The sequence below is a fragment of the Lissotriton vulgaris genome, chromosome 7 (assembly GCF_964263255.1).
Source record: "Lissotriton vulgaris chromosome 7, aLisVul1.2, whole genome shotgun sequence".
Lineage (NCBI taxonomy): Eukaryota > Metazoa > Chordata > Amphibia > Caudata > Salamandridae > Lissotriton > Lissotriton vulgaris.
In genome coordinates this window covers 1,181,996,326-1,182,018,970 of record NC_141695.1, presented here as the reverse complement: position 1 = coordinate 1,182,018,970, position 22,645 = coordinate 1,181,996,326, and positions in this window count along the sequence as shown.

Genomic DNA, 22,645 nt, shown 5'->3' with positions numbered 1-22,645 from the left:
AGATGCACAGCGGCCGGCACATCCACCCTGCCTTAGGACAGTGACTTTTGGTCCACTGAGGTAGAGCCACGTTGACTGAGCGGGTCCTCATCGATGTCGAAGGTGAATGTGGTTTAGAGTTGCAAGGGACAGTGGAAGGTGTCCTCCAGGGCATGATGCAGAGGGCAGAAGCTATCCAGAAGAAGCAAATGGAGGCGTGTAGGGCCACAACCTCATTGCCACCACCAGTTTGGTGTAGAACCAAGAAAAGCCCACCTCAAGGAGGAGTGGTGGCTTGGCGGTGCAGGAATGACCCGAGTGTACTCTTACCCTCATTATATAATAAAGTGGACCCGGAAACCTTTGTCTGCAGAGAGAACCATCTTTATTACAATAGCCCGGGCTATGGAACAGAATCCCAAGCTAGTCAGAGACAAAACCCAGGAGGCTGCTGCTTTACTTCACACAGAACAAGCCTTATATACATTTTAATTCCACTCTTTTGACATTCGGTCCATTGTTCAATCAGGTCGGTGTTTGTAGTTGATGACCTTATCAAGGCGGTGTTTGTAGTTGATGACCTGATCAAGGCTCGGCATTCACACCATTGTTCAATCAGCTTGATCAAGACTCGGCATTCAGACCATTGTTCAATCAGCTTGATTAAGGCTCGGTCAGTTAGACCATTGTCCATATGACCTGATCACAGCGTCAAGGATGTTTACCAAACAGGGAGCAGAAGATGAAAAACAAGCTTGTTTACACAGGGCGTAGGCGTCTCACAGCTCTCTGTTGATGAATTGGTTAACTGCAAAGAACAGGGGGCTTGGGTATGTGATAGTTTTTTTTAGCGTCAGCAGAAATGGAGGCTGTAGGCAGGGTTTTGTCACAAGATGGCAAAAAATGGAGGAATGTAAGGAAATTAATAGGACCTAGTAAAAACTTCAAACCCTCCTTTTGCCATTGAGTGGCAAAACATGTTCTTAGGAAATGTCTATCTGCATTAGGTCACCAATCTCTTGTTGAAGTATTATCCCCACGTTGGTGTCACGTGTAGTGACTGGGGAACTTTTAAGGGCCTGTGTACACATAGCACAAAGCATAGGCAAGCCCTGGATACAGAGGCAGCATGAGATGATGACTGCTGTTCCTAAGGCAAAAAAATGAGGATCCCCCATCCCCATCTGGAAAGGAAGCCCCAAATCCAGCCCAAGAGGGACCAGTCATCTTGATGTTGATGATTCTCAGAGGAAAGTTTATGCAGACGTTGGATAGCTTGATAGACTGATAGAGCGTTATCAGGTATGTAAATGCAGCAGCTGGAGCCGATTAGTTTATATATACCACAACGGTCAGCAAGGATGATGTACAGTACCATTCGATGTTGAGGTGTCATCAGGTGGTCCGCCTGAGGCTCTGCAGTGATGTTGCCCAATGCCCATGATGTTTCATTAATGGTTGCCTTCACCACTCGGGTAAGGTGTTGTATGTTGCGGCTTTTGACCATAGGACCCAAGAACAGCAGGAAACCTTTAAAGAAGTCCCCCGCCTCCTGTCCTGCAGTGTCATCGGCCTCAATTGCTCCCCTAGGCATACGATGGTGGTGTTGGGGATTGGTCAAGTGATATGTCCCAACAGCAGTAAAGGTAGGGGGAAGAAGAAAGGCCAAATAACACACACCTGACCAATTTCCTGGAAGCCAGGTATAAGCAGACTGTCCACAAACAAAATAGGTATTTGGAGAAGTGATTAGGAGTGGTGGTGAGGTAATATTCAGTGTACTGACTATTGCGTAGTCACTGACGCCTACCTCCGGGGTCCCCAGTCCTTTTATGCACACTTGGCCATGCGTGTTGATCTCATTAAAAGCCTGCAATTTGGTGGGAACTTTGCGTCTGGACCGAAAGCAGGAGAAGATTATTCTACTTGAGGTGTTGAACACAACCATCTCATTGCGTTCAGCACAAGAGATGTTCAAGATGTAAGATGTCATAGTAGGGCAGAAAGGATTACTGACATTGCCTGTTCTGTTTCGAGAGAAAGTGCCATAAAAATCGCCAATGATTGAGCTCATTGTTCCATTGATCATATGTGCATCGGTGACGAGCATCCTCCAAGCCAGACAGGACCCAAAAACAGAAAACGGATAGACAAAATAGAAGACAGTGTGTGTCATAGAGTGTGGCATGAGCCCACATACCCAACAGTTCAAGGTATTAATCGCAAGCTGTGGCTGGTGCAATAATTATACAAATGTATTGTTCATGAATTCCAGGCGTCATGGTAGTTCATGGGTTGACATGGTGGTGTGGAGATGTTCTGCAGGTGTTGGTGTCGTAGCCAGAGGAGCTGGGGGAGAGGTCAGTAACAGAAATCATCCCATAACCAGCAGGATGAGGAGAGCAAAAAGTATAACTATCGTGGAAAGGAATAATTTATTGTTCAGAAGTTTGACATATTTCTTGTGCGCTTCAGACCCTCGGACCGCTGCCATTGTGCTCCGCCTGTTATCACAAGCTGCTGTCTGTGATTGGTGGTTGCTTCACTGGATGTGGATACCAAGAGTCCTACAGACTTCCCATTGGTCCAGCATACCAGCACCGGTCTCAGCCAGAGATATCACAGCCCCACAGCCTATTATACACCAGACAGAGTCAAGGGCCAGCCCCTTTTCTTGGTCTCAAGTTGTGGCGAGTGCAAGAAGGTATGGAGTGGTCTGGAAAGGGAGCGTCTTGTTCCTTTCTTCGGTCCTGCAGAGGAGGGATGACTGGACCCCCTAAGATTCGATCAGTTTCGGCTTCCGTAGTGGTGTAATGAACCTGAGCATCACTGAAAGGGCTAAAGGTCGGTACTACTTCTGTGTCGCACTTAAGCATGGGCGAATCTGCCGTTCGCGAATTTTGCGAATTTGCGAACTCGCAATCCGCAAAATTCGCGAATTCGCGGATTTTTTTTTGTGTTCGCAAGGATTTCTGCCAGTTTGCAAGGATTTCTGCCAGTTCGCGAGGGTTTTGTACCAGTTCGCAATTGCGAACTTACATGTCGGCTCGCAATGGTCGAGATTATGTTGTTTCTACGTCTGGTTCATCATCACGGGTTCCCAGCACCCTCTGTTTCACCCCTGCCACCCTCTGTTTCACCCATGCCACCCTCTGGTACATCAATGCCACCCTCTGGTTCATCATCACTGTAGATTATGGGGGGAAAAAGCAAGCACACCTGCCTGCTTCAACTGACATGAATTAATTTGGGGTTGATTTATTAATGTGTCACTGTTTTAAAATTCCAGTCTGGCACCTGCTTCCTTATCTGTAATTTGCTTTCTGTTGCAGTGTAATTTTTTTTTCCAGGACCTTTGTGGCCTACTTGTAGCTATTCTATGAGCGTGCTGTGAGGGTCAGAGCAGGGTCATACAAGTGTTGCAACTAGCAACTCAACTCTGGAGGGGCCCTTGTCAGGAAGCACTACAGGGAATGGTTACTAATGATGAGTTTGAACTTTTGAACCTGCTGAATGCTTTCACTTTTGCAAAACTCGTTTTTCTGCAGAACAGCATTACAGCAACTGTAATGCCCCAAACAAGCTTATATGAGAAAGTTGATTTCTAATCCAAAAGTTATCCAAAGAAAATCAAAAGGCCTCAAATCCAAAAAAGTGCAGGCAAATGTCAACCTGAGGAGTTATTCTGATAAAAATCATCATTTTCAGAAGGTCTATGCTGCTTGCTAGTAGATTTCTTGTGCAGAATTGCAATTTTTGTAATTTCGCGAGTGCGAGATTGTTGCTGCCCGCCGCACCTACATGTTCGCAATTGCGAACTTACACCGCACGCCGCAAAATTGTATCACCAAGAAAAAAAAATCCGCTGCGTGCGAATTTGCGGATTTTCGGTAAATTTGCGAGCGTTCGCGGATTGCGAATTTACCGAAAATCCGCAAAATCCGGGAGCGGAACGGATTTTCCGCCCACGCTTAGTCGCACTCCGGCAGTCCTTCTTTCACCCATTGGTAGTACGGGAGGGGTAGAGGCATTCTGTTACAATGGGTAGCATGTATCCAGTTCTTTCTCCCTTCGACTTTTACAGCAGTGCGGATGGCCAGAAGAAACTGTTGGGGTGCGACCAGCAGGGCTCCAGACACTTGGTACGCTGAAAATTTTAGGTCACCACCCATTCACCTGGTTGAATGGTGTGACCTGGGCCTTCGCTCTTGTCAGGGATAGCATTGTGTACCTGATGTTAAAGAGTATGAAAAGAATCGGTTAACTGGTACAGGTAGTCAGTCAATACTGGGAACTCAACATCAGACAATTTCTTTGGCCTTGGTACGCCCCATACATTAGCTGGTCTACCGAATACCAATCTGTAGGGAGATAATCCTATCCTTGAGTGTGCAGTCGTCCTTACTGACAAGAGAGCAAGGGGTAGGGCATCTACTCAGGTAAAGCCTGTTTCCGCCACTATTTTGGCCAATTTTAATTTAAGTACCCCATTGTATTTCTCCACCAATCCGGCTGACTGGGGGGGATTAGCAGCATGAAAATTCTGTCTGACACCAAGCCCGGGACACACAAACTGGACCACATTGGCTGTAAAATGTTGGCCATTGTCACTTCAAGTCAAACGGGGCAACCCAAATCGGGGAAAGTATTCTTTCAACAAAACTTTGGCTGTTGTAATAGCTGTGCAATCCTTGGTGGGGTAGGCCTCCACCCATCTGCTGAAGCTACAGACCACTACAAGGACATATTTCAAATTTGCACACCTGTAAAAAAGAGTGAGCTCATAACCTGTAAGTCGTGCACTGGTAAGGTGTTGTGTATTGGTGTTGTTTAGCATGGTATCTACTGCATGTGGGACCATTAAGGTCAAGGGTGAAGACATAACAATACCTGCACTCTGGCGGACCATAAGTGCAGCAGCAGCAGTTGCGCGTAAACATCCAGGGAGGGCTCCGGCTACTGGGTCAAGTGTAGCCAATAAATAACCACAAGGGCGATGTTTGTCTCCAAAAAATCTGAGTTAAGACCGCGCAAGCGCAGCCATGTGTCTCATGGACAAAAAGGAAAAATTGTTTGCCATAGTCTGGGGTGCCTAACACTGGAGCTGTACATAAGGCATCTTTGAGTGTCTGAAAGGCAGCCACATGCTCAGTTGTCCATGGAAAATCTCTTTCTGGCATATCTTTAGTAGTGAGAGCTAAAAGAGGTTTGACAATGGCCGGGAAGTTAGGGTTCCGATGTCTGCATTAGGAAGTGAGGCCTATAAAGGCACGTACTTGTTTCTGTGTCAAAGGGGGAGGCATGGAGGTAATAAGGCGAAAACAGGAGAGAGTTTTCCCAAGGGGACCCAGAAAGGACTGGGAAATAGTGACACTAAAAAAGGGGGGGTTCCTTTCTGTGGTTATTGTATAATTCTCGTACAGTAAATCCACCCAATAGTACCAGACACCTGTCGTGAAACAGTTTTTAACTTGTAGATGTTTTACAATATCCTCAAAATTATATATGCATATAAACAGAAAGTTGTATCAAAAGTCACATTTATTAAAAAGGAAGACACAAGTATAAATGCTAGAGAATTCAAACAATATCATCCCAAATACATACATATACTTTTCTTCCAAATTTTACAATATAAAAACATAAGAAAACATGATAAAAGAACACTGTTGTCGACGCGTTTCGGTGCTTAGTCGGATAAGACACCTTCTTCAGGACTAATGATTAAAACTTCATAAATCTAAAAGAAACATATTTGACATAAATTAATACAAGGTAATTGAGGATTTGTTTTTTTCACACAGAAACATATTTGTCTCACTACGTACAGGGTCATGGCTATTAGTGGTCAAAATATCTTACTTTTCAAGCTTTTTTAATTTGCTATACCAGTCTTGATCCTGGAGCGAAGATTTCCTTTAGTTTGTGTATTCTCCTCTGTTTGTTCAATCTAGAGGATCTAGGGTAACAATAATATTTGGTGTTACATACGACTCTTTGTGTGGTATGTATAGTGTTAATTTACATGCAGCAATGCTTACTTGGTAACGATGTGGGATACCAGGAATTTAGATGGACATTCCTCAAGGCGCCTACTTTCTGTATAGGTCGACTTAGGTCATTCGGGAGCCTTCTTACAAGTAAATTGCTTGTTTTAGGCAGACTTCACATCTATAAATAGAAAGCAATGGACAAAGTATGTTGCTATATTGAGTATATAGTGAATCTGTGTCTGCTTTAGTCTCGTGCTATACAGCCCGTATTGTAATCAGGCACATATCTGTTGAAGGGTTGCTACAGATCAGTTTGATCCGAATTAGCAAAGCATTAAATTTAACCTAGAACTCCTTCTGTGCAAAAGCATGGTATCGTCAAGTTATTTGGAAATCTAGAAGCAGCCATAATCTTAATAAGCAGTAGGGGGCAGAGAGTTCAGTATGGCGTGGTACAAAACACGAGAGTATCTCTATTAAAAAACCGAATATTAAGTACAATAATGGCGTTCCTTTCCTCCATTATTGTACTTAATATTCGGTTTTTTTATAGAGATAGTCACTAACATAAAAACCGAAGCCTATTGTCAATGTCGGCGTACGGAAATATACTAAAGTCCGTTCGAGTCCTTTAGTAGTTGTATAAAGAGCCGAGAACTACTACAATAGCGGAGAACTACTAAAATGGCGCGGCCTCGTAAGACTATTCAACTGAAAATAAAAGTCACACTCGAAAGGACAGTCTGTTAATATAAATGCTGTAATTCGGCAATTCGGCGGCACTTGTCCCTTTATTTTTTGCATTCGGCAATTAATAAAGCCCTGGATTCACTGCAAAAACAGATATACGTCTTGACTGGTTGATACCATCGCACCAAAGACGTTCCCGTGACAACGGAGTGGCATCTAAACAAAGTCCTTCGCTTATCTCGAGGCAGCATAATCTGCCTTGAAAAAACTACTAAAATGGCGCGGAACATGACCGTGACCTGACGAGACACAGGTGTAACTCATCACCTTGTTTACTGCGATACTCGCGGGTATAAATTCTGCCCCCGTGCTCCACCGTCCATACTGACTTTGGAGACCGGGGAGACCAGGCAGACCGCGCGCACAAGATTACACCGAGGTGAGACCAGACTCGATCATATGGAAACAAATACTCACGCTAGCAACCTAGCTAAAAGGGATTTCTGACCCCCTCCCTAACCTTTTTTAAATTATGTTGCTGCATTCAAGCGGAGCACTACTTTACTAATTATGTTAGGCTGATGTGCTCATAACAACCCATAATAACGTTAACGCTGTGTTAATATTGTCCCAACAGAGCCCAAGTAACACAGCGGAACTTCACTTTTACTAAACCGGGTAGGGTGGTGTGCTCACAAAAACTGACAACACACTTTAATGTTGTGTTAAAAATTGTAAAGGCGGCGGCATCGTAATCCAGAACACGACGGACTATGAGAGGGTATGTGAAGAATTACTGAGTGACACCAACAATTACCTACCACTTACCACAGATCCCTCTCCTGAACTCCAGAATCGTATCACTGATCTGGTCAAGGAAGCCGAATCAAGGGGTCATATATCTAAAAATGAAGCAGACTTCCTTTCGAGGAGTAATAAAATTATTCCTTACTTCTACACACTCCCGAAGACTCATAAAAACAAATTGCCCCCCCCTGGACGCCCAATTGTGTCAGGAATCGGGTCCATACTAGAACCCTTGTCCACCTTTTGCGACCAGTTCTTGAAACCAATTGTCCAAAACACACCGACATACCTCAAGGACACAAAAAGCCTGCTACATCAACTGCAGACCATTACTTTTGAGCCAGATACTATCATCTTGGCCACTTTAGACATTGAGAGCCTATATACCAGTATCCCGCAAGACGAGACTATAACGGTATTGAAGGCTGCCCTGCACTCTACCACTTGGGAATATAACACCCCCAGAGAATTTATAACTGAATGTGCCACCATCGCACTGAAAGAAAACTTCTTCGCATACCAAGGGCGTCTCTTCCTACAATGCTCGGGTACCTCGATGGGCAGTACATTTGCCCCCAGCATAGCGGGGTTGTATGTTGCAGATTTCGAGGCTAAAAACATACTGTCTATTAACAACCCGTTCTGCAGAAACATCACATACTGGAAAAGGTATATTGATGACGTGCTGCTCATCTGGAAGGGCAGCATGGAAAGGCTAACGGATTTCCTCAGCTGGCTAAATACACTTAACAGATACCTGAAATTCACCCATACAGTGAGCACTACGGAGGTGGTTTTTCTTGATGTGGTTATCACTAAGAGTGGAACAACCTTAACTACCAAGACTCATTACAAAGCCACAGCTAAGAACAATCTGTTACAGTTCTCCAGCTTTCATCCTCGCCCGCTAAGGGAGAATCTCCCGTATGGTCAATATTTACGGATCCGCCGGAACTGCAGCAACTTAGTGGATTTTAAAAGCCAATCAACTGATCTAACAGCTAAGCTGGCACAAAGAGGCTACCCCAGCCACCTCCTAAATAAAGGCTTCAAGCGTGCACGGAACCAACCACGGGAAGCACTTCTGGAACCGATCACAAAAACAACAACAATGGATGTCCCCCTAACGTGTGTAACCACGTACGGTGCACTATCCAACCAGTTGAAAAAATCAATAAACAAGAATTGGAAAATCGTCACCAGCATCAAGAAGGACTGGCAGAAACCACTGTTTTCCTTTAAGAAAGGGTACAGTCTCAAGGATGCTTTGGTCCACACCAGACCAAAAATACTACCCATAACCCCGATGAGGAGTGTCACTGACACTTGGAATCTTCCTAAAGTGACGGGCCACTTCCCGTGCTCAAACTGTTCTGTCTGTCATCTGACAACCCCTACAAAATCCTTGACTCTTGAACCCGGGAAAACCTGGTGGCAGAAAGCCCACACTAACTGTAATTCTGTCAATGTCGTGTACCTCGTCACTTGCCCATGCTCACTTCGTTACGTTGGCATGACAACCCGAAAAATAAAGCAACGGATATGTGAGCACAGAAGTAATATTAGGTGCAAAAAAGCGACGACAAGAATGAGTGACCATTTCCTCCAAACCAATCACACCACCAACGACCTGAAATGGACTGTGATTGAACAAATCGTTGGGGGCTCCAATATATCTGAGAGACTGTTTGAAAAGGAACAGCGTTGGGTGTACCGCCTGGGCACCCATACCAATGGCCTCAATGACGACATACCTTGGGGCTCTGTTCTGAAATAAATATCTGAATCCCAAGATCTGTATCTGTTCCCATTAACTCCCTCTGTCTGTAACGGTGCCCCTTGAACTATATAACTTTCTAAGATCAGTTTTATTACACAACTGGTCTTGTTTAATCTTTCAGGTAACACTCAACCTGAACTCGTGGGCCAGTTGTATGTTGAACTGACTCTGTTTGTACCCCTTACGCGCACATCAACCAATTGCGCTCCTGTATTTACTTTTTGACTTTACTCTCTCCGCATCTCTGACACACCTCGTCTGCGCACGCGCATGACGATCAGTGTCACTGTCCCGAATTCCCAAGCAAATCAAGCCTGCGCATGCGCTTTCATCCGCGCGTAATCTCCGGAAGTGAGTACTCTGCCCGGATGAGGCTCGCAGTCTAGTCCTTGATGACAGCCTCCACGCATGCGCGTTACGAAGGCTTAGACTCCCGGAAGCGCTGTCGCGCCTTTTTCCTTACCGGCAACACATAAAACCGCCGTCGCTCCTCCCAACCGGATCGACGAGACCCGGTCCTGAGGGCGATTAGGCTTATCTGCAGGAGACGGACGCCGTGGGCGTGAGTACGATTCTGGCTGAGAAATCATTCAAAGCTAAGTACTATTAACTGCTTATTGACCAGGTTTGGTGTCCCTTTTCCTCCCTCTGTTTTTCTTTGTAGGATGTGCCAAATGCGCCGTCCCCTCCCTCCCGCGGTCTATGGGGTGCATTTTCATCCCTGGTGAAGTGAGAATCTTCCTTTTTCTCACCTCTTTTACTGCTTCATTGCTGACTGGCCACTGGCCATTTGGCCCATTGATCGATGAGTGATAGAATGTTGCGTGTTTATTCTCACTGCCATTTCGCCCTTGTTTCACTTATCAAAACCCTCCCCTGTGCACTTACACAGTCAGATTCTGCAAAATTGGCAATCTACCTTGACAGTGCCACCATATTAACAATATGACTTATCGTGTAGCCTCAGCCACTGGCAGAGCCACGCACCTCTGCTATTATGCATGAGTGGTGCACCCTGGCACTATGAGCACTAGTAAGAGACTGAATTTGGCAAAACCAATCGACAAAATATTCTAATTGTGTTTCTTTTGTCTTGTGTTGTCTGTGTTTTTTAACCCTCACAGGTGCCTTTTATTTTTGGTCTCTAAATCTTAGAGGCGGGAGGTGTGTGCGTCCTACCTTCGGGTGGTGAAGCCCGCCCCCGTTTTTTTGCACTTCACAGACTTTTTACTTTCAAGTCCTCTGGTAGGGTGGGCCTTAGAGTGCCCATACCGCCGAGGTTTTACACCATAGGTCCTGACGAATGCCAGGTTAATGATACCACACCGGCTGAAACATGTCCATGTCGACCATTCACATCTTCACTTAATGCTAGTGGGAGTAAGACCATCCAATTAGTTGGCCCTACTCACCGACACATTTTTTAACCTTGTCCTTGATGGTCTTTGATTAAAAATAAAAATTTTTGACACATACAAGGCAATTTTAATCTCACCACTTGACACTATTCACGTACTTCTTCACATAGCCCTCCCATCACGAAAACCAGCTCCGCAGTAATTCTGGCGTCGAAGCACACCGGGGTGGCATTCGGTCACACCCGGTGGGGCCCGATGATGAAGCAAGTCACCGACCAGGTCGGTGAGTGAGGGCTTTCCTAACAAACCTATTGGGCTTTGTTGTTTTCTTGTGCTCTGTGCCTTTTTCCACCCTAACCAGAACAGGAACACTCTTTTGTTGTTGTTACTTAAAAATTGTCCCAACAGAGCCCAAGCAGCACTACATTGAATACGCGTCCCGCGCTCCATACTGACTCTGGAGACCGGGGAGACCAGGCAGACTGTGCGCAGATAATTCAACCTAGGTAAGACGCTGCCTACTAATACATAGTTACACTCTCGTGTTTTGTACCACGCCATACTGAACTCTCTGCCCCCTACTGCTTATTAAGATTATGGCTGCTTCTAGATTTCCAAATAACTTGACGATACCATGCTTTTGCACAGAAGGAGTTCTAGGTTAAATTTAATGCTTTGCTAATTCGGATCAAACTGATCTGTAGCAACCCTTCAACAGATATGTGCCTGATTACAATACGGGCTGTATAGCACGAGACTAAAGCAGACACAGATTCACTATATACTCAATATAGCAACATACTTTGTCCATTGCTTTCTATTTATAGATGTGAAGTCTGCCTAAAACAAGCAATTTACTTGTAAGAAGGCTCCCGAATGACCTAAGTCGACCTATACAGAAAGTAGGCGCCTTGAGGAATGTCCATCTAAATTCCTGGTATCCCACATCGTTACCAAGTAAGCATTGCTGCATGTAAATTAACACTATACATACCACACAAAGAGTCGTATGTAACACCAAATATTATTGTTACCCTAGATCCTCTAGATTGAACAAACAGAGGAGAATACACAAACTAAAGGAAATCTTCGCTCCAGGATCAAGACTGGTATAGCAAATTAAAAAAGCTTGAAAAGTAAGATATTTTGACCACTAATAGCCATGACCCTGTACGTAGTGAGACAAATATGTTTCTGTGTGAAAAAAACAAATCCTCAAATACCTTGTATTAATTTATGTCAAATATGTTTTTTTTAGATTTATGAAGTTTTAATCATTAGTCCTGAAGAAGGTGTCTTATCCGACTAAGCACCGAAACGCGTCGACAACAGTGTTCTTTTATCATGTTTTCTTATGTTTTTATATTGTAAAATTTGGAAGAAAAGTATATGTATGTATTTGGGATGATATTGTTTGAATTCTCTAGCATTTATACTTGTGTCTTCCTTTTTTAATAAATGTGACTTTTGATACAACTTTCTGTTTATATGCATATATAATTTTGAGGATATTGTAAAACATCTACAAGTTAAAAACTGTTTCACGACAGGTGTCTGGTACTATTGGGTGGATTTACTGTACGAGAATTATACAATAACCACAGAAAGGACCCCCCCTTTTTTAATGGAGGTAATAAGGGACACTCGGTCAGCGTTAAGTTGTCTTCCCTCCTTCGAGAGGAGGTGGCCGAGGTAGGTCACTTTCTCTCGACATAATTGCAATTTGTTCAAGGAAACCTTATGATTGTGGGAGGCAAGGTGGTGAAGCATATGTACTGTTGCTTGTTCACAAAGTGGAGCACACGTGGCTGCAATTAAGAGGTCATCTACATAATGCAACAGAGTGGCTCCTGCTCGGAGCGTCAGGGAGTCCAACTAATTCTTGAGAGCCTGACTATAGATGCTGGGTCTTTCAGTGAGACCTTGGGGGGTGCGGCAGAACAGCAAACTCTGCCCTCCAAGGGGGAAACCAATGAGATGTCTACTGTCCGGATGTATGGAAATGCTGAAAAAAGCATTCTTTAGGTCAATAACAGAAAAATGAGTGGCGGTCGCTGGGACCATGGTGAAGAGGGCTGTGATATCAGGGACAACGGGATACTGTGAGACCGTAATTTTGTTGAGAGCCCGCAGATCAATGACAAACTGATACATTTTGGGGGAGAGGGATTAATACATTTTTTAAGAACTGGAATAATTGGGCGGTTACACTCGTTACCACATGTCTCCTCAACTACTCCCGTCTTCATGAGATATGATATTATAGATAATAGGGCAGCCTCACCTTCCTGGGGAAGGCGATACTGGCGAAGCCGGGGCAGTTGGGCACCTTGATGGATACGAACAGTATGCGGAGCAATGTCGAGAAGTCCTATATCAGTGTCAGAAGTGGCCCAACGTGATGAGGGTAAGGCCTGCAGAACGGGAGGGAGGGGTCCAGAGAGGAACATAGTGGCTGAGGAATCTGGTGATATGGTAAGGGACACGCCATCAGGACTACAGGAAATGGTAGCATGTAAAGCATTTAACAAATCCATACCCAGCAAATTTTCACTACATCCAGTCATGAGAATAAAAGGAACATCCATATGAGCTGGACCGAGATCCAGCGGGAGAGGCTTAGAGACAGGGTTGGTGACAGGGACCCCAGAAAAACCCACAGAGACATTGAGAGAGCCAGAAAGGGGTGCCTCCGGTATCAAGGTGTGTGCAACAGAGGATCTAGTAGCCCCGGTGCCTAGGAGAAACTTCTTTTTATCCCCTGCAACTGACACCCGGACATAAGGACCTCGCTGATCCACAGGAATCAGCACTCTTACATTACCCCTTTCCTGACTTTCCTATGGCTGGAAGAAACCTGTCTCATCGGTCTCATCATAATCATCATTAAAGTATGTCCTAGTGGCCTCATAGCCGTTGTCAAATCTGTTAACTGTACCCTGGGGCGGACCCATACGGGGTCGAACATTAGGCTGTGGTGCACGCCTCTGCCTAGGAGGTGCCATATTTGCTTCCCTTTGAGTTCGGGGCCTAGTTTTTCCTGACTGAATATTCTGGGCTAATACCCGGCATTCACTAACCCAGTGGCCATAAGCCTTACAGTAGGCGCACTGATCTTTATTAACGGGACCTGCCGAACTGATGGACTTCTGCAAAGGAGACTGAAGGGGGCGCTGGGGCAGCCTCTGAAACTGGTCCGAAGGTGGACCTTGGCCTCTAGCATTTTGTCCCCGGGGTGGATAAGCTTGTTGTAACAAAACTTTAGTTTTAAGGTCCTTGTTCTTCCTAACCTCTTTGTCTTTATCTTCATTCTCTCTATTCTCATGATATTGGGCCATGGCAAGGATGCCTGCCATAGTCTGAGCTGACCACATACTTTCAACCTTCTTGAGGCGGGCCGAGAGATCTGGTAATAAATTAGATACACATGTATCAATAAACACTGAGCCCGAGCCAGTGGCTCTAGCGTCCAATCCACTGTGACTTTTGTACTCAGTTTCGAAGTGGATGAAAAAATCAGCAACAGACTCATCCTTACGTTGTTTACATGCATTTATCTTATCCCAATTAACAGCTATTTCGGACAAAAGGGTCTTCATGAGTTGCAACAGATGGGCTGGGAGAGCCAGAATAGCCGGATCAGGCTTAGTCCCCTCCTCTATGTCATTCTCCGTCCTCTCAAAGTCGGTCCAGTCACCACGCAAAGCAGCATTATGGTTGGCCTGGCGTATTTTGTCCCATATGTCGGGTGCTACTAGTGACCCGAATAATAAGTCAATATCCTCTAAGGTAAGTACGCCAGAGGAAACAATCTGACCGAATTCCTGATAGTAAAGAGCTGGATTCTTAGGGGGTCTGGTAATTGGGATTTCAAATGAAGAACATCCGCTCTTTTCCATGGGACATGCACCCACATCCTACGCCAGTGGGCTGGGGCTGCTCCAACACCCTGGTTATTGGCGAGCACTGCAGGGATAAAGACGGGAGCTGTCTCTCTCATAGGCATAGCTTTGTCATTTGGAGATGGCGGAAAAACCGTTGTGTCTCTGAACGCAATCATGGTAACAAGGGCTTCATGCATATCATCTCCCTGAACATGACCCTTGGCAATAGTTAGTTTTAAATCAATCAATCCCCTAGGAGTGTCTATGAACAATGCTTTGTATCTTTTCATTATAAGTGTGCACATGTACTCGGCCATGTCTTCTTGTTGTATGGCCGTCCATTGTGTAAACTTCGACCAGATATCTTTAACGCCATAAATATTACCATTATTTACCCAAAACGCACATTGTTTTCGCATAGCGTCCATTTCACTACCCCCAGCGAGTTCAGCAGACCTCAAAGACTCCTTTCTAGCGGTACAGAAGAATCCAAACAGGGTATTGGGCATAAGGGAGGACCATCTCGTTCGGTCCGGAGTGGCATAAGAGTCACCAACAGGGGTACCAATAGACTTATTATCAAGCAGACGGGAATGTATGGTCGGGGTTGGGTCAATAGGTGGGGTGGTATGAACTGTCGGAGGAAGGGGTGCTGGCAGGATGACCAGAGTCAAAGGATCAGGCAGTGGTACAATGGGTGGGGCAGCCTCAACCACCACTGGTGGGGGTGGAGCGTTAGGTACATTTTGAGGAAGAGCGGGATACATAGGAGCCAGAGCATAGGCAGGAGGTGGACCTTCAAGAATAGCATTCAACAATGAGCCCCCCTCTTCTCCTTCAACCTCAAGGTCCCTGGAAGAACGATCGGGGTAACATTTTGTCGCCTTAGCCCTATGATGCCTATCTGCCAATTCAACCCCTTCCTGAACCTTATTTTCTAAATGCGCTTTCGCATGATCAGCCAAAGACATCCTCTCTTTCTTTTTATTCAACGCTTGCTTTTTTTCTCATTTTTTCATCTATTTATTTCCTTCACAACGCGGTGGCGTCAAACATGGCTTGATGAGACCGTTTGCGGAGCAGCTGCTCCTCCAGGCTCGAGAGGGCCTGGAGATCAAAGGATCCAAACTGTGGCCACTGTAATTCAGCATTGCTTCATTTCGTATATTTTAGCCATAAGGAAGAAAACATAATAGCAGATGGCCCATATTTAACATACATCTCATAACTTGGAGTTCCTTCTGGAGGAAGCAGGCAGGCTGCCTCCAGAAGGGAGTCCTCTGTACATACGCAACAACATAACTTTTGGAACTTACTACTGACTGGCATATTTTTACTTCAGGCAGACAACAGTGGGAGAAAAACACTCACCTCACTGGCTTGGCTTTTGCAAAAGTCAACACAGACAGAAAACAGAGCTCAAGTGGTGGATGATCAGTCCACCCTTACCCAAAAATGTTCTCTTCTGCAGACGTAGGCACGAGTCCAGATCCAGAGAGAGACCACACTAAAGGGGGCACCAGTGGGACGCAGTCAGGTGGCCCCGACCGGATGGGGAAGACCGTGTGCAAGACTTCTGGTCTACCGGACTCAAAATGGTCCCTCGGGCAGGGTACCTCAGTTGGACTTCCACCACGGGCCCCCTCACGACCACTGGGCCAGACTTACGTCTCCGTGGTATCCCTATTCAGGCGCCATTTGTAGAACCAAGAAAAGTCCACCTCAAGGAGGAGTGGGGGCTTGGTGGTGCGGGAATCACCCGAGTCTACTCTTACCCTCCTTAAATATTAAAGTCGACCCGGAAACAGAGAGAACCACCTTTATTACAAGAGCCCGGGCTATGGAACAGACTCCCAAGCTAGTCAGAGACAAAACCCAGGAGGCTGCTGCTTTACTCCACAGCGAACAAGCCTTATACACATTTTTATTCCAGTCTTTTGGCATTCAGTCCATTGTTCAATCAGGGCGGTGTTTGTAGTTCATGACCTGATCAAGGCGGTGTTTGTAGTTGATGACCTGATCAAGGCTCAACATTCAGACCATTGTTCAATCAGCTTGATCAAGACTCGGCATTCAGACCATTGTTCAATCAGCTTCATCAAGGCTCGGTCAGTCAGACCATTGTTCAATTAGCTTGATCAAGGCTCGGTCAGTCAGACCATTTTCTAGATGACCTGATCACGGTGTCAAGGATGTTTACCAAGCAGGGAGCAGAAGATGAAAAACAAGCTTGTTTACACAGGGTGTAGGTGTCTCATGGCTCTCTTTTGATGAATTGGTTAACTGCAAAGAACAGAGGGCTTGGGTATGTGATCGTTTTTTTTAGCGCCAGCAGAAATGGAGGCTGTAGGCAGGGTTTTGTCACGAGATGGCAAGAAATGGAGGAATGCAAGGAAATTAATAGGACCTAGTAAAAACTTATTTTCTTCATCAGTATCAGCTACATGAGTATGAAAACTACCCCATAGCCCATAGACTCAGATGCCACCAATGTACGACCATGGAGTGTCCATAAATGTAGGGGAATAGACTTGGCATCGGGGCTGAGCGGGGATGCAGTCTTTGCCGAAGGCAAGCCTGTCTGCGCCCGTCCGCGCCTGGACACAGCCTCCCGCCTAAACCCCTGATAAAAAATGTATTTGCATTTTTTGCTATCGGTTTGATGTTTCTGGCACAGCAATTATGATTTGTTAAAGTCGGAAAGAACTCCTATCTCCTAACCCGTTCAAAGTGTTAACCGATCAATTAGATTGTGACAAGGTAATCCACCCAACTATTGTACCACCTATGGCAGCTACCAATACATTATCGAGGGGCTCGCATGCGAGAGCGCCTGCCAATCCTCAAATAAAGAGCAACACTGGCGCGAATGTAGATAGTAACACCTTCGCAGCTCTCTACCTTAATACCAGATCTATTCCGAAGCATGCTCTCGAGCTCTGGAGCCTACTGGATAATAAAAAACCCGATATCTGTTTCCTCACTGAAACCTGGCTTCACAGCCAGGCTTCACCTGACAAAGCAACTGCTTTCCCTAACGAATACCAGAATATCAGGCATGATAGAGTAGGAAAGAGAGGAGGAGGCATTGCTATTGCGGCAACAGCCCCCATTGAAATCACCAAGCTTGAGTCACTCGCGAATTAAAGGCTTGAAATCCTAATAATCAATAGGAAATTTAACACTAACTCCTTTGGAAGGGCCGCACTGGTATATAGACCCCAGGAAGTGAAATCAAAATTTGCCAACAATCTCTTAGACATACTAGCACCTCATGTATTGGCTACTGATAATTTTATCTTACTAGCGGATTTTAATCATCATGCAGAGCAAACACACGACACTGACTCTTGTAATTTAATAACTGCCTTGCAAACTTTGGGCCTTGCACAAAAGGTACTCGGCCCGACTCATCAGGCTGGCCACTCTCTTGATCTAATCTTCACCAACATGGCAAATTTAACCTATGATTCACCCATGTCTATGATCTGGACTGATCTTTTTTTTGTTAATTTTAAATTCCCCAACCCTCTGAGGTCAAGGACAATCACCCTGAAAGAAACAGCATCTATACGACCCTGGCATAAACTAACACCCAAGGCATTTTTGGCATATTTCGTCCCCCCAACAACAATTGTGATAATATTGAACTAATGGTAACCCAATTGGAAGTATCCATCAAAAACACTCTTGATAAAATCATCCCGGAAACTTCAGTCAATGTTAAGAGTGTTGCCTCACCCTCGTCTACTGAGGATTCGAAGCAAGAGAAAGCTAGTAGCAGATCTGCTGAAAGGCGTTGGTGGAAAAACAGAACACCAGAAAATCGCGATAACTATAAACTCATTCACTCCAATTATCTGAAAAATATAAAGAAAACTAAAACACTTTACCTTTCGCAGAGAATAAAAAAGGCAGCCAACTTGAGTAAAGAACTGTATAAAATCTTGAAGGAGTTCACCAACCCGCAGGTGGAGCGTTCTGCATTTATCCCCACCACAGAGTGGGTGAACTCATTGTCTTATTATTTCGATAACAAAATCAAACTAATTTACTCTTCGTTTCCAACTCCTAATCAGGATGCACCCCTGCCGGGCGCAGTATCCCAGGGTATTGTGGTTCCCATTGAAACCACTGTTATCCCGTCCCTAATTGAATTTGAGCCCACTACCTCAGATGAAGTGTTAGAAGCCCTCAAGAAAATCAAATTGGGCTCCCCCACCGATTCACTGTCCCCACGTAGATGCAGCGCTATACTTCCACTTCTGGCTAACACACTGACCACCATCTTTAATAATTCCTTTGAGAGTGCTTCTTTTCCTAGCAGTTGGAAGCTAGCCCAGGTTAAGCCCATTCTTAAAAAACCGAATAGCGACCCTTCCACCCTATCCAACTATAGGCCTATATCTCTCTTACCCCACTTTGGAAAAGTACTTGAACATCTAGTAAATAAACGACTCTCCACCTATATTGAAATACATGCACTGTTCGATCCCTTGCAGTCAGGATTTCGTGCCGCTCATGGTACAGAGACCGCAGTGATTGAGATAGTCGATAACATCCGACTCCCCCTGGATAGAGGGAAGTCTGCCATTCTGGTCCTGTTGGATCTATCGGCGGCCTTTCACACCATCTTCCACAGCATTTTGAAACATCGGCTGTGGGAGATTGGTGTCAGGGGCAACGCCCTAGCCTGGTTCGAAGACTATCTAGCCGGCCACTATACCTATCTCAAGATGAACACCCTTGTATCTAGGAACATACCTCTCACTGTGGGGGTGCCACAGGGGTCGATTCTCAGCCCCCTGCTGTTTAACCTGCATTTGACCCCTCTGGCCAATATTATAAACTCATATGGCTTGTCCACAGTGTCGTACGGAGATGATACGCAGGTGTTAATCACCTGCAGTTCTCTGATCCCTGACACTTGTGTTAGATTCAAACAGTGCATGGTTCATATTAGTAAATGGATGAGTGATAATAGGCTCCAACTCAATTATGGCAAAACGGAAATTTTGCTATTCGGCAAGGCCAAAACCATCTGGTCCCAGGATTGGTGGCCGTACAAATTTGGTCCTTGCCCGGAGCCTAAAGAAGTGGTACGTGACTTGGGAATCATGCTTGACAGTACTCTCTCAATGAAAGCACATGTCAACCAAGTATCGGGTACCTGCTCCGGAATACTGAGACAATTGCGCAAAATCTTTAAATGGCTTCCCTTAGAGGCAAAAAAGCCTCTGGTTCAGGGGCTTATTATAAGCCTTTTAGATGGTACACAGACAAAATATCGAGTTTTAAATATCGATATACCAAAATATCGAAGTTTAAATATCGATATACAAAAATATCGAAGGTAAGTAATATCGACAGTCTAAATATCGATATTGTTATGATATCAGTAATATCGAAGTTGTAAATATCGATGTTAACAATATCGAAATTAATAACTTTGATGTTACTAATATCAATTTTTAAATAAATTTAGTGTATATTATATTGTATTTATTATGTTTTATAATTTATTTTTAATTTAATTTAATTAAATATTGTCTTTTACTACTGTAGCGGGTTGTGGGTTTATAGGGGAATAGGGTGGGAAGTAATTTAATTATGTTAAATTAATTATTAATTAGTAGGAATTAGTAATTAATGAATTGAGAATTAATTTTTAATTATTTTTAATTAATTGATTCATTGATAAATATGTTCTGTAGCGGGTTATGGGTTTATAGGGGAATAGGGTGGGAAGTAATTTAATAATAATTAATTAATTGATATATGTTTGTACATATTTTAATTAATAATTAATTGGTAACTAATTGCTATTAATTAGTTAATTAATTATTATAATTTTTACATATTAATAATTATTAATTAGTTGGTAATTAATTATTATTAATTATTTTATTACATTAATTATAGTAATTTTTTTATATATAATTTATTGTTATTCTTAATTAATTAATTGGGCAAAATAATATTAATTATTAAATTAAATTAATTACAGCAAATGTGCTAATATATTTACTTTATTGTTATTTTTAATTAATAATTAATTGGTAATTAAATAATATTAATTAATTTTGGGTACAGGGGTATTTTTAGGGTTTAGGGTCAGTTTTCAGTTCATGGGTAAAGGGGTATTTTTAGGGTTCAGGGTCAGTTTTCAGTTTTTGGGTAAAGGGGTATTTTTAGGGTTCAGGGTCAGTTTTCAGTTCATGGGTAAAGGGGTATTTTTAGGGTTCAGGGTCAGTTTTCAGTTTTTGGGTAAAGGGGTATTTTTAGGGTTTAGGGTCAGTTTTCAGTTTTTGGGTAAAGGGGTATTTTTAGGGTTCAGGGTCAGTTTTCAGTTTTTGGGTAAAGGGGTATTTTTAGGGTTTAGGGTCAGTTTTCAGTTTTTGGGTAAAGGGATATTTTTAGGGTTCAGGGTCAGTTTTCAGTTTTTGGGTAAAGGGGTATTTTTAGGGTTTAGGGTCAGTTTTCAGTTTTTGGGTAAAGGGGTATTTTTAGGGTTCAGGGTCAGTTTTCAGTTTTTGGGTAAAGGGGTATTTTTAGGGTTTAGGGTCAGTTTTCAGTTTTTGGGTAAAGGGGTATTTTTAGGGTTCAGGGTTAGTTTTCAGTTTTTGGGTAAAGGGGTATTTTTAGGGTTTAGGGTCAGTTTTGGGTTTTTGGGGTACAGGGATATTTTTAGGGTTCAGGGTCAGTTTTGGGTTTTTGGGGTACAGGTGTACAGGGTAAAAACAAAAAAATATTACATTACATCAAATAAATTAGATGAAAAAAATTAAAATTACTTTACATTTTTCAGTGTTTTATTTATTTTAAATGTATATGTATTAGTTTTAATTTTGTTTTAATATTTTTATTTAATACTTGTAAAATTATATGTATTTAAATATTATTTTTACATTATTATTAATACATTTAAAAAAACGATATTTTTGATTCCGATATTTTTGTACTTCGATATTATTTTTTCGATATTTTTGTACTTACCTTAATGAAGATAGGATTCCGATATTTTTGCTGTCGATATTTTTGCTCCGATATTTTTGCATGTCGATATTCTGTCTGTCGATATTATGTCAGACATTCTTTTAGATTATGGAAATGCCATGCTCGCTTCGATCAATGAGTGTCTGCTTACTAAACTGCAAATCCTCCAAAACACGGCCGCTAGACTGGTACTGAGACTACCGCCGAGGTCTGCTTCTACACCTATTCTTAAAAAATTACACTGGCTCCCTGTGCGCCAGAGATGTCAATTTAATATTCTAACTCTTACACATAAAGTCCTTTATTGCACAGGCCCGTCTTACCTTGCAAAAAAACTAGTTTGGTATAGACCGTCCAGAACATTGCGTTCCAGCTCGAAATCCCTTCTGTCCCAGCCTAGGGACCGAAACTCCAGAAATGGACGCAGGGCATTCTCTTACATGGCACCACAACTGTGGAACAATCTGCCCTCTCATTTGTTGTCTCTTTCCAACTACCAAGTGTTCCGCAGGAGTCTGAAACCTTGGCACTTTCCTAATTAATTCCCCCTTTTCATGACCATTTTTCTCATCCCTTAAGGTTGTTGCCTCTCTTTTTGCCAAGTGCCCTGAGACCTCTTCTGGTGATTTGTTGCGCTATACAAAATCTTTTGACATTTGACATTTGATGATGCCGGTACACTGATATGAACTCTGCCATTGCCAAATCAAGACTCTGTGACCTACTGGACTGCAGTGTAGGTGGAGGCAGCGGTCAGCAGTGGCCCACAGCCACGTGTTATTGGCTCGCGATGCACAGAGTTAGTGTCTCCAGGGCAGTTGTTGGTAGTGCTCGATCACCTCAGTAGCAATGATCCTTTTTTCCACCCAAATGCAACGCGTCATCCTCTTAGGAATCTTCTTGCGTGCAATGATATGTACTCTGCCTTTGAACAATGTATGCTCAGTTCCAATTCTGTGACCTACTCGAGCGCAGCGCAGCGTCAGCCGAGAGCAGTAGCCTGTGCGTGCCCACAGACACGTTTTGTGGGAGTCCTGTACACAGAGTTGGTTGCACCACATCGGAGGTAGTATAGGGACATAACCTCAGCCTAAAATAATGTGCTCTGCCATGGTGTAATCAAGACTCAGTTGCAAATGTGTGACCTACTTGTGCGCT